We start from the raw sequence: 12595 nt of genomic DNA, 5'->3' as shown, positions 1-12595 counted from the left end.
AAGTTGCTTTTTTATGGAGTAGGCATATGTGAGGTGCACTTTCTGTGACCTTTTTGTGGAAGGCTATCTGACCGCTGCGCCACACTGTTCGGCTAAATTAAGGAATTGTGTAGGTGCCAGTTGCCCCGCTCCTTGAAAATCAATCCCACTTTCCTTGCGTCCCAGTAATTCCCAGTCCTGTTTTCTCCTTTGGCCCCTGTCCCCAAAGCCCCGCCCCCACCTCGGATCATCGATGGTCTGCTCACTTTCACTATTCACCGGTTGAATAAAGGATCAACAGTCTCAAGAAAACTCTGTCTGCGTGTCTGCTTCGGATGCTTGATTCCAGAGTGCTGATGATAGATAGATAGATACTTTATTGATCTCCAAGGGGAAATTCAAGGGTCTCAGTAGCATACAGACATCACACACAACATGCACTTACAGCAGAAATGGTAAACATAAGTATAAGTATAAACATATAACTAAACTCCACTGTACAATAAAGAGAGTAGAAGATAAGAAAGATAAGAAAACTAAATACTAAATACACTATATAAATTAAATTAAGAAAGTCCAATGTGCTTGAGGGTGATCAAGCATAAGACGCTTGTAGTGACAGGGCCGGAACTGGTAAGGTGCTAAAGGGAGTGAGTGTCATGGTGAAGGTGCAAAAAGTAGTCCAACCATAGTCCTTTAGTTATGTGTGCATGGCAAGGTGCTCAAGAGAGTGAGTGTCATGGTGAAGGTGCAAAAAGTAGTCCAACATTAGTCCAACAGTAAGGTCTAGAGACCAGCATAAATAATATGGACAAATAGGAGAGTAAAGTATAATGTAGACAAGGTAAAATAAAAAACTATTTCAGTGCAAGAACATGTTGAGGTAATAGGGTTATAGCCATTCATTCATTCAGTATTGTAGCAGAAGCCTGACCGCAGCCATTGATCATGTGTGCTAATATAGCATGAAAAACAGTGTAGCAGTAAAACAGTAGTGAAAACATTAGGCTGTGTACATTAGTAAAACAGTAGTAAAGCAGTAATGGGCAGTCAATACTCAAACATGGAGAGGGTGGAGAGGCAGACAGACTAAGCAGAGAAGTCTATCTCTCCTCTTCCCTTTAGTGAGGCATTGAACAGTTCAATGGCCCTAGGAACAAATGACTTCCTCAGCCTTTCAGTTGTGCATGGCAGTGAGCGAAGTCTCCAGCTGATCAAGCTCTTTTGCTTTTTGATAGTGCTGTAGAGTGGATGACATTCATTGTCCAAGATGTTGATCAGTTTGTTTAGGGTCCTTTTAGGGTCAGATATTGAAGTGATGCACTCCAGTTCAGCTCCCACTACAGAGCCAGCCTTCCTTACCAGCCTGTCAAGTCGCCCAACATCCTTCTTCTTTGTGCTTCCTCCCCAGCATACCACTGCATAGAAGAGGGTGCTGGCCACAACAGACTGGTAGAACATCCTGAGGAGCTTGCTGCACACATTGAAGGACTGCAGCCTCCTCAGAAAATACAGCCTGCTCTGTCCTTTCTTGTAGAGTGCATCAGTGTTGACTGACCAGTCCAGTTTATTGTCCAGGTGGAGACCCAGATACTTGTAGGTGCTTACCACCTCCACATTTACCCCATTAATGGAGACTGGTAGCAAAGCGGGCTTAGACCTGCGGAAATCCACCACCATCTCCTTGGTCTTTGAAGTGTTGAGTTGAAGGTGATTGAGTTTGCACCACTGCACAAAGTCCTCCACCAGGCTCCTATACTCCTCCTTTTGCTCGTCCCTGATATACCCCACAATTGCAGTATCATCAGAAAACTTCTGCATGTGGCATGACTCGGTGTTGTAGCAGAAATCAGATGTGTACAGGGTGAACAGGACTGGAGAGAGCACAGTTCCCTGTGGCGCTCCGGTGCTGCTGATCACAGTGTCAGAGAGGCAGTTCTTCAGTCTGACGAACTGTGGTCGCTCGGTCAGATAATCTGCAATCCAGGTTACCAGGTGAGCGTCCACACCCATCTGCAAGAGCTTGTCTCCCAGTCTGAGGGGTTGGATGGTGTTAAAAGCACTTGAGAAATCAAAGAACATGATTGTCACAGCACTTTTCCCCTTGTCTAGGTGAGAATGTGTCCTGTGTAAAAGATAAGTGATGGCATCGTCAACGCCCACTTTCTCCTGGTATGCAAACTGTAACGGGTCTAGTGCATGGCGTACCTGGGGTCTGAGCATACCTAAGACCAGTCGCTCCATTGTTTTCATCACATGTGATGTTAGAGTGACAGGCCTGAAGTCATTAAGCTCACTGGGGTGTGGTTTCTTGGGGACATTGCATTTGGTCTTTACAGTGACACCTACAGAATTTGATCAATGTGACAAGATGGCTACATATTGTCTCAAACAATACACAAGGCCTGGATAAATCTGGCTCGATTCTCCCTACCTTCATTCCCAATTTCCTCATGTTTTACAAAAACACCTTTTAGCATATTATCTAGCTATTGCTACAACACTTGTGTGACCATGGCAAACGACAGTCCTACAAGTTGATCTTCTAATGTAGGCTATATGTTACCAATATTTTATTGTTTGCAAACCAGCTTGGTAATTGTATATCTGTCAATGTTAGCCAAGTGATAGCCAAATAGATATAATAAAAAAGCCGAACAGATAGCCAAAGCTACTGGTCTCCCCGAAAACAAAAGCCCACTGCTCCGTTAGCAATGTTTTAATGTTAACAAACTACATGGACGTTTTTGACATATCTTGTCAGGGTTAGCTGAATGCATGGTAACCTAAACTAGGCTTACTTGATATCCCGAAAACAAAAGCCCACTGTTCCGATTATATCTATGCTGTTCCTATGATATCAATGCTTCCGTCAGTCAAAGCTTGCCTGTGGTTTTCCCGAAGTTCAGGGGTGTGCATGTGTTGAAGGGAGCTTGACAGGTCAACAACCAGTCACTGCTATTAGCTGGCAGAGGATAGTTAGCTTGCTAACTTGCTAACGTTAGATTGTTGGTTCACACAATATTTCAGACATGTTTTATTCCTGAAGGCAACACATTGCCTAACTTATGTTCTGGTGGCGTCGAATCAGTGGGCGTGTTTGATATCTTCCAATATCTCAACGTGAATTACGTTGTTTTTCCCACCGCGAGTGTGTGCTTTGCTTTGAAAAACATGGATGCCACAACGAAGTACTTTTTATCCAAGAAATATCTTAAAACAGTCATTCATGCTTTTATTACCTCACATTTAGATTACTGCAACTCACTGTACACAGGCCTAACGCAATATCATTTAAACAGACTCCAGTTAGTTCAGAATGTTGCTGCAAGACTCCTCACTGGCACCAAAAAGTTTGAGCACATAATTCCAGTTTTAGCTGAGCTTAATTGGTTACCAGTGTTTAGAATTGATTTTAAAATATTACTTTTGGTTTTTAAAGCACTCCATGGTCAAGCCCTTTTGTATATTTTTGATCTCCTATCTACTTACTCTGCTGCCAGATCACTCAGGTCCACAATCCAACAGCTCCTTGCCATCCCCCAGACACGCCTGAAAACCAGAGGGGACTGAGCCTTTTCTGTAGTAGCCCCGAAACTCTGGAACTCCCTCCCACCCCATATCAAATCCTGTAACACAATTGCCAGCTTTAAGACAAATCTGAAGACACACTTGTCGTGTATCTACAAAAGGACTGCAATATACAACTATAGGTGTTCTGTGGATCTTCCTCTTTATTTGCTAACTGAGGTAACATGGATAGCTACAGCAGACACTAGAACTCATAACCGTGACCTCTCGCTTGGTCTTTTCTCAAGAGAGCGCACCAGAGTGGCGCGCTTACCTTTATGCAACGGCAGCCTCCAATAACACATGGGGTCAAGGGTCACATAACCTTTAACTTTAAATACACCGTTTACTTATTAGTGTATCTCCATACACTACACTCCTCCCCTGAGATCTGAACTCCATACATTTACAGTACAAACAATATACATTTTTTTTCTTTTTTTTTACAGAACATCTTTTCACACATTACATTGTCATAACAACTGAGTTCACAGATTTAATCTATCAGGCGGCTTCCTCTGCCACTGCGGCCTCTGAGTACCTTCTGCAACGGAAGAGAGAGCAGTATCACTGGAACCTTCTTGCTCCACTCCCTCAGTGGATTCTGTGACATTTACAGCCATGCATTCGGCACATTTTGAACAACCCTCAATTCATCATCATCAGATTCACTGTACACATTACCATTATCAATTTCTGTATTGATCATTTGATTGACATGCCTCATATACACCTTTCCATACACTTTCACTAGATATGTAACCGGACCCAGTGCCTTTACAATGCACCCAGTCACCCATTTAACACCTTCCCCTCCCCTGTGGTTTCGAACCAAAACTTTTCGCTTTGGTAGGAAGTGTCTGACCTTGTCTAATTTGTCCGCTTGCCTTAATTGTTCACTGTCCTGTTTCTGTTGCATGGAATCTGTGAAACTTGGTTTAGTGAGAGACAACCTGGTTTTGAATTGACGTCTCAGAAACAATTCTGCAGGAGTTTTCCCCGTAGTAGACTGTGGCGTGCTCCTATAACAGAATAAAAATTTGTGGATGCAGTGCTGCAGTGTCATGTTGCTACTCTGTCCCTTTTCTAGAGCGGTTTTCAGGTTCTGCACCAAACGCTCTGCAGCCCCATTAGATGCTGGGTGATAAGGAGAACTCTTTATGTGTTTTACACCATTATTTCTCAGGAATGTTTCAAATTCAACAGATACAAATTGTGGTCCATTATCGGACACAAGTTCGTCTGGCAGACCCCATGTGGCAAAGTATCCCCTCAAAACCTCTGTGGTCTTTTCAGATGTGGTGCTACTCATCCGAGCTACTTCTGGCCAACGAGAGTAGCTGTCTGTGACCACTAAAAAGTTGAACTTTCCTTTCTGTGCATAATCTATGTATCCTCTGCCATGGGCGATTAGGCCAGCTCCAGTTGTGAACAGGAGCTGTGGCAGGTTGGTGTCTGTTTAACTGACAGGTCTGGCAATTGTTTACAAGTGATTCTATGTCAGAATCCAAATTGGGCCACCAAAAATGACTACGGCCTAATGCCTTCATCTTTATCATTCCCTGGTGGTTTTCATGCAATTCACTTAACATTTTTGGTCTTAACACCTCTGGTATAACCACCCGAAAACCCCACATCACACAGTCTGCTTCGACCGTCAGCTCAGTGTTCCTGATAAAATATGGCCTTAACTCCTCATCTTTCAAATACTTTGGCCAGCCATTCATTCAGTGTTTCACTTAGGGCTGGGACAACGCGTCGACGTTATCGATGACGTTGACGCAAAAAATACGTCGACGCAAAATATGAGCGTCGATTCGTCAAGCATAACGTGTGCTGCTAAATATTTTTAATTTTACACCTTCAGTGTTTTCCATACTTTGACTAATCTGTGGCTGGGCACCACGAAAACAAAACCGGCCACCACACATTGATGTTCTATGTTGTACTATTTAAATTAAAGATAAAATAAAATAATTTCATTGAGTTGCACGTTTTACTCACACAGACTTTCCTCGCCCCGCCCGCTCTCTCTCGTAACGAGCCCGCTGCTCCTCCTCTGCATGTGCATTTAACAAAATATTCACGGTTGTTGTTGAAGGATTGTTGTTGCCACATAGAAGCACTGCATAGACCCCTTCTATGTATGGTGGTGAAAACATAAACATTCGGGTGGGCGTGACGTCACTGGAGGCAGAAACAATCGTTTGGATAGTGAGGCGGCTATTTGAATAGTACTAGTGAGGCGGCTAAAATCAGACAGTAATCTAAAATCTTTGCTAAAATGTGTAACGATGTAACACAATACATACATACACTCAGTGTACGTGATCGGGAGGATTATTTGAAAAAACTAAGGCTACATTATCAGATGGGACCATCCTGACAGACCCAATATCGTCAGTGATTGGAAAGACAGGTTTGCCATCAGTTGAATGGCCGGACATTATTGAAAAACCGAGTGTCTACAGTAAGGAGAAGCTGAGGGTGTATAAATCATTGAATGCATATAACTATCTCCTAAATGGTCATGTCCAAGACTTACAATAGGCCTACAATGACGTGGTGAGTTTTGTGTTTGCCGAACCGACATTTTACCGAGCCAGCGCCCGCCCATGTCACAAGGCAAAGATGTAGCTGCTATTGCAAACGTGCTAATTACCAACCATTTCGTTTGAAAATTCTAAAACAACAATGTTTTTTAATACTTCAAAATAACATTTGATAAATGAACCTCACATTTTTCAGTAGCCATAGGTGTCTAGATTTGAACAAAATCTAGTTTGTTTCTTACCGGGGCTTTTACTGCCTGAAATATCCAATTTTGTTTACCACGCTCGGAGTTAGTGCTGGGCCTTATACAGTAGTAGCCTAGTAGCTAGTAATCAAGGATTTGGTTTAGCTCTTCGAGTCACAGTAAAATTAAATTTTTGGTAGGCTACATAGCTTATTTAGATACACTTTTTTAGGAATCCGCAGTCTTGGTTTGTATAGAAATGAATAAGTGACAATAAAGAGGTTGGAAATACGATTAGGACGATTGGTAGGCTAATATGTGAGGTTCCGATACAAGGCTTGGGTTATCGTGAGTCAAACGAACAACTACGTTCTCACTGGAAACTGTAGCCTAGGCCTACTTATTTCAAATTTAACCGATGACTTTTTCGGTTCTGGCACCCGACAGCACAGCAAGATGAGACCATGATAACCTTTAGCCTCCCGAATATGACTGTTCGTTTAGCTTCCCAGCTGAGGTGATGGTTTGTTTTGCCTCCAGTGAACATAATGACGTAGGCTCAGAAGGTACCAATAGAACACAGTGCGCTAAATGATGTTTTATAAACAAAGTTCGGGTGGAGCCTTCGGGATGATTGACAGCAATTAACTCACCCACTGCCGCCGCAGGGTAGGCCTATTTAAGCCGACCTCCTTTTCCATACGTCACACGCTCCGACGTTCGCGAAATCATTCAGTCTGCGTATCGTTCGCATTGACAAGACAGCTCTCATGGAACTGGAAATCCACCCAGCGCCAGCAAGGCGTTGACCCTACCCACTGGACAGTGGCTCGCATCCGCAGCACTCTCCATTCCCGCGGCATCGCGATGCCGCATGTCGGATAGGAAGTTCCATCTCCTCCGCCTTCTAACGCAGTCGGATAACCCGGTCTTTTCGCCCTCCCGCTCCCTCACTTTGTTTTCCTCCCCAGACCAGGAAGCAAGCTGCTCCTTCTGGCATCCCGACGCGGTTCCTTCCGCCGGCCATTCAGCCGGACGAAGCACACACCACCAGCCACCTCGCGAACCGGGCACGCCGACAGCACTTTCCGGCACCACACGCTTCAGAGCGTATCATTCCGCTGCTTCAGCCACAGCCACTGCCACGTCAGCGGCTCAGGCCCATTCCCGCCGCATCTCCGCCGTATTTCCGGGTCCAGCCCCACTTTTCCAGACGGCCCCGGTAGCGACAGCGTCGCTACTCCCCCCCCCCCCCACTCCTTCTTTCCCTCCCCCATCCACCTCCCCTAGCCAGGACTCGGTCCAGGCCTGCCCCACCTCCAGTCGTTCCGACGACTGCTCCCTCCCTCCCCCCTCTCCCCCTCCCCTTTCCATCCCGGGAGCCACGTCTGTACAGCACGCCTCAACTCACGAAGCGTCAGCTCGAAGAGTCACCTCACTAGCTCCCCATCCCTCTTATGAGTTAGCGAGCACCTGGTCTTAGTCGGCGCCGATAGCGACAGCGTCGCTACTCCCCCCTAACCCTCTTTCCTTCCCCGTCCCACTTCCCGCGACCCTGTCCCAGGTTGCTCCCCTTCCGGTCGCGTCAGCGACCGCTCCCTCCCTCCCCCCTTTTCTCCCTTCCCATCTCTTCCCCGGCTCCGCGCTAGACCAGCCCGCAGCAGCGGGTCATCAGCACTCCGCGAGTGCTTCGGACCACGACGTCCCGTTCCGGCAGCAAAACTATTCTTTAGCCACCGCACAGGCCCTGCCACCGCCTCCTCACGCTGCAGCATTCGAACCACCACCCGTCACAGCGCCCACCAGGAACCTCATCTTGTCAGGTGCAGACGTAGACCTTTCTACCATTCTTCCCTCCCTTCCTATTCCCTCTCATAACCGGGATCTAGTTTGCGGCGAACTGGTTTTCTCTAAAAAAAAAAAAAAAAATTCTGGCCCAGCATCAAAAAACCCTGTCATTTCCCGAGTTCACCATAGCTTTTGCCAACTACACAGAAGTCGTCTGTTTCGTGTTCTCCAGTCGACGCAGATGACTAAGCTAAATGACTACCCGGCCATCATCGCCGGCCTAGCCGTATCCTACGGTGGAGCTCATTTTCATACGTAGGCTACCACCGGCTGTTTTCAGCAAAATGCGCTGCCAGAGTCGGCCTCTGGAACTAAAACCCCTACTGGGGCGCGCTCGATATGGAGCTCCATAACCGCGTTTTCCTAGGACTTAAGCCATCTTGTCCCCTCTGCAATAGCCCCAGTCACGGCGCGGTCGAGTGTCCACTAGTCAACTCATTCCCCAGGGCCGCCCTTTCATCTCGCATCTCCTAAACTGCGCTCAGCAACCCCATCTCTCGAAGACGTCGTATCTCTAGATGCCCAGTGTCTGGCCGATATCAAACTATGGAGGATGTTTTAGACGAATGGAATGGTCTGTGCACGTTCTACGACGACTGCCAATCATCTCCAGAAGAGCTCCAGTTGTACACCGACGCAGCCCCCTCAACAGGCTTCGGAGGTTTTTTCAAAGGGCGCTGGTTTGCATCCCCGTGGCCACTAGAGTTCAGAGAGCTAACAACTGGAAACGAATCGTCAGCCGTGTTCGAACTCTACCCCGTAGCCATCACGGCCCTACCTGGGGGAATGAGCGGACCTCCAAGAGTGATAATCCACAGCGACAACGAAGCCGTAGTGCACGTCATTAATAACTCGAGCTCAAAATCGCCTGCGCTTTCCCCTCTTATTAGGCGTCTAATCTGGATAGCAGCCAGCTACCAGCTTATTATAAGAGCCGCGCACGTCCCCGGTTGCCACAATGGAATTGCTGACTCTCTCTCTCGTCTTAAATTCCAGAGATTCAGAAGCTCGGCTCCAGAGGCGGACCCGTACCCTACTCCACTCCCCAGCTTTTCGGAGACCATCTTCCCATAAACCACCCCCTCAGCTATCTTCAGCCCATCACAGCCGACCAAGCCCTTCATGCCCTCGCACCCAGGACCATGCAGTCCTACTGGACTGCTTGGTCGTGCTTCAAACAGTTCCACGCAAAGCACTCACTACCATTTACCAGTTTCGATGCAGTCACCATATCATCATCACCTACGCCCACACTTCACTCGGGATCAAAGTTTCTTCCATTAGAGTCTACCTAGCTGGCATTCATTTCTTCTACAAACGCTCCCACGGCTCCGAATGCCCCTTCTCCGACACCAGGATAGGCTTGTTAATTAAAGGTATCCGTAGGCAACATCCAGTCCCCCAAGACTCCCGCCTTCCCATTACCTCAAGCATTCTCGCCACCCGCCTCGCTACCCTTCGCAAAGGGTCATGTCACCGCATTCCGATTCCACCATCTCCGTTATGTTTCTACCGGCCTTTTTGGGCTGCTGAGATGTAGCGAGTTTACATGCCCTTCGTCTCTCTTCATTCCCGATGTCCACCCGTGCATCGCAGATCTAGAGCAGCTAGACCAAGACACCATTCGATTTACCATCAAACAGAGTAAAACCGATCAGTCTCGAAAAGGACACTCCATATCCATTTAACTCCGCCTCAGATCTTCAGCCTTTCCAATACCTATCTCACTACATCTCATATCGGTCAGCTCAAGCTTCGTCTACTAGCCCGCCCTTCGTGTCAGACGAAGGGCTACCCATCACTCGCCACAGATTCCAGACACTCTTAAAAACCATTCTAGTCAAATCTGGTTTTCCCGCGGATCGCTACTCCGCACACTCCTTCAGGATAGGAGCTGCCACAACAGCTGCGCTCAACGGCTTATCGGAGCAACAAATTAAAATACTGGGCCGTTGGTCCTCGGATGCCTACCAGTCTTACATCCGCTCCAATCTAGCGGATTTACGACTCGCTCAGCAAGCACTTATGTAGTTGGTAGCGGCCTTTCTCTGTGATCTTTTGGGGTGCAAGCGGTCATCGCTCTATCGCGATATCCGCTCCAGGCACTCCAGGACCACGGACAGCTACCTTGCCAAACACGCACTTCTCCCATACATTCTAGTCTAGCTGAGGCAATCATATAGAAGGGCGAACTAGTGAAATGATGTTTTATAAACAAAGTTCGGGTGGAGCCTTCGGGATGATTGACAGCAATTAACTCACCCACTGCCGCCGCAGGGTAGGCCTATTTAAGCCGACCTCCTTTTCCATACGTCACACGCTCCGACGTTCGCGAAATCATCCCCCCTCCTCCCCCTACTCCTCCATTTCACCAATTGCCCTGTTACTCATCCTCCTTACACAGGGGGGTGCAAGCGGTCATCGCTCTATCGCGATATCCGCTCCAGGCACTCCAGGACCACGGACAGCTACCTTGCCAAACACGCACTTCTCCCATACATTCTAGTCTAGCTGAGGCAATCATATAGAAGGGCGAACTAGTGAAATTGCTATTAAATCCGTTTAGCATCGTGACCATGCTGCGCAAATTTGTTCAAAACTGCTGCATTAAAGTTAAAGTAAACTCTGCTAAGGTCTTATCACAACATAGTACATTGAGGAGACTAAACTAAGTTAAGTTACAGTATGCAATCAAGCAGTATCTAAAAGCTAACGTTAGAATACTGTTTGGATGTCAAGCTTAGCATGCTTACTTACAGCTGCTTGTATTCGTTACTCATGCAGGGCTCATTTTATTGACTCTAAATGTTTGCAAAATCCCGATGTAAATGGAAAAGTGTTTGTTCCAAGGAGAAGTACGAACCGTTATTTGAACTAACTACGTTATGAATGAGAAGCCCCTGGCTGCATACTTGTTATGAATTGCATCCACATATCAGCAGCCGTTTAACTGTGTTAATGTTAATTGCAAGGATTCCCTCTTAAAGTGACAGGCACTCAATTAGACCTATACACTACTGAACTTTATTGAATGCTACCTCTGACTAAGAATGCATTACTTTGCACTTGTATAGTCTTTTATTTTGGAATCTTAAGAGCAATAAACATATATATTGCAATGTTAAAGAATTCATGTTTTTTCATTCAGATATGTTAATAAACATGTATAAGTTGCTATTAGTCAATTAATGGGGAGATAATCGAATCGGACTGAAAAAATGAATCGTTAGATTAATCGATGCATCGAAAAAATAATCGCTAGATTAATTGTTTAAAAAATAATCGTTTATCCCAGCCCTAGTTTCACTCTCTGTAGTACTGTATCAGTCATCGTCTGTTTCGCGATCTCGTGTGAAGACACTGGTACTTTATCCAAGAAAGATACCCTAAACACAGAGCTATACTCTGAGTCCCTCTCTTGTGTCTTTAGTGGTAAACGCGATAATGCATTCGCATTTGCATGTTGTAAAGATGGCTTATAACGTATGTCATACTGGTATGCTGCTAAAATTAATGACCACCTCTGCAGCCTAGCTGCTGCCAACGTAGGCACACCAGTTTTAGGGCCAAGTATCTTTAGGAGTGGTTTGTGGTCGGTGAACAGTGTAAACTTTCGTCCATACAGATAGTCGTTAAACTTGCTCACCCCAAAGATAATGCTAAGAGCTTCTTTCTCTATTTGAGAATGGTTGACTTCTGTTTTAGTGAGTGTTCTAGAGACATACGCTATAGGTTTCTCACTGTTGTCTGGGAGCTGATGTGATATCACAGCACCTATGCCGTAAGGCGAAGCATCACATGCCAGAATTACAGGCAACTTAGGATCATAATGTGTAAGCACTGGCGCGGCTACCAGCTGTGCTTTGGTACGTTCAAACGCCTCTTGACATTTTCTTGTCCAGTTCCATTCTTTATCTTTGTGTAAAAGCTCCGTCATGGGCTTAATTTCACTGGACAGGTTTGGTATGAATTTGCCATAGTAATTGAGCATGGCTAAGTATGACCTCAATTTTGTCACATTTTTCGGCACAGGAGCTTTGTCAATAGCCTCAGTTTTCTCTTTAATTGGACACACCCCCTCGGCATCAATTACATGCCCGAGGTAGGCCACACTACTCTGAAAGAAAGCACATTTCTCTTTGTTAAGCCTAAGCCCATGTTCTTCTAGTCCAGTGGTCCCCAAACTACGGCCCGCCACCTGATTTTGGGTGGCCCCCCAAAACATGTCCGTGGTATATAGCATCTGCCCCGCATGGGAGTATGACATCGTCAAACTATAACCTCCGTCATTTCCCCCATTCATTCTCTATAGCGAGTTTTAACAGTACACATGTAATACTCTTTTTGTCCACTGGTGGTTGTTTTAGCGCTGTTTCCCGCTTGCCATCGAAAACGGAATGAAATGTAGGCCTACTTGCAAACAATGTAAGAGGCCTATGCTGACTGTATCAGTGCTCAAAG

This window comes from Alosa sapidissima, chromosome 20 (assembly GCF_018492685.1).
Source record: "Alosa sapidissima isolate fAloSap1 chromosome 20, fAloSap1.pri, whole genome shotgun sequence".
In the NCBI taxonomy this organism is placed as follows: Eukaryota; Metazoa; Chordata; class Actinopteri; order Clupeiformes; family Clupeidae; genus Alosa; species Alosa sapidissima.
The sequence above is the reverse complement of the archived record's forward strand: the minus strand, read 5'-3'. Positions refer to the sequence as shown.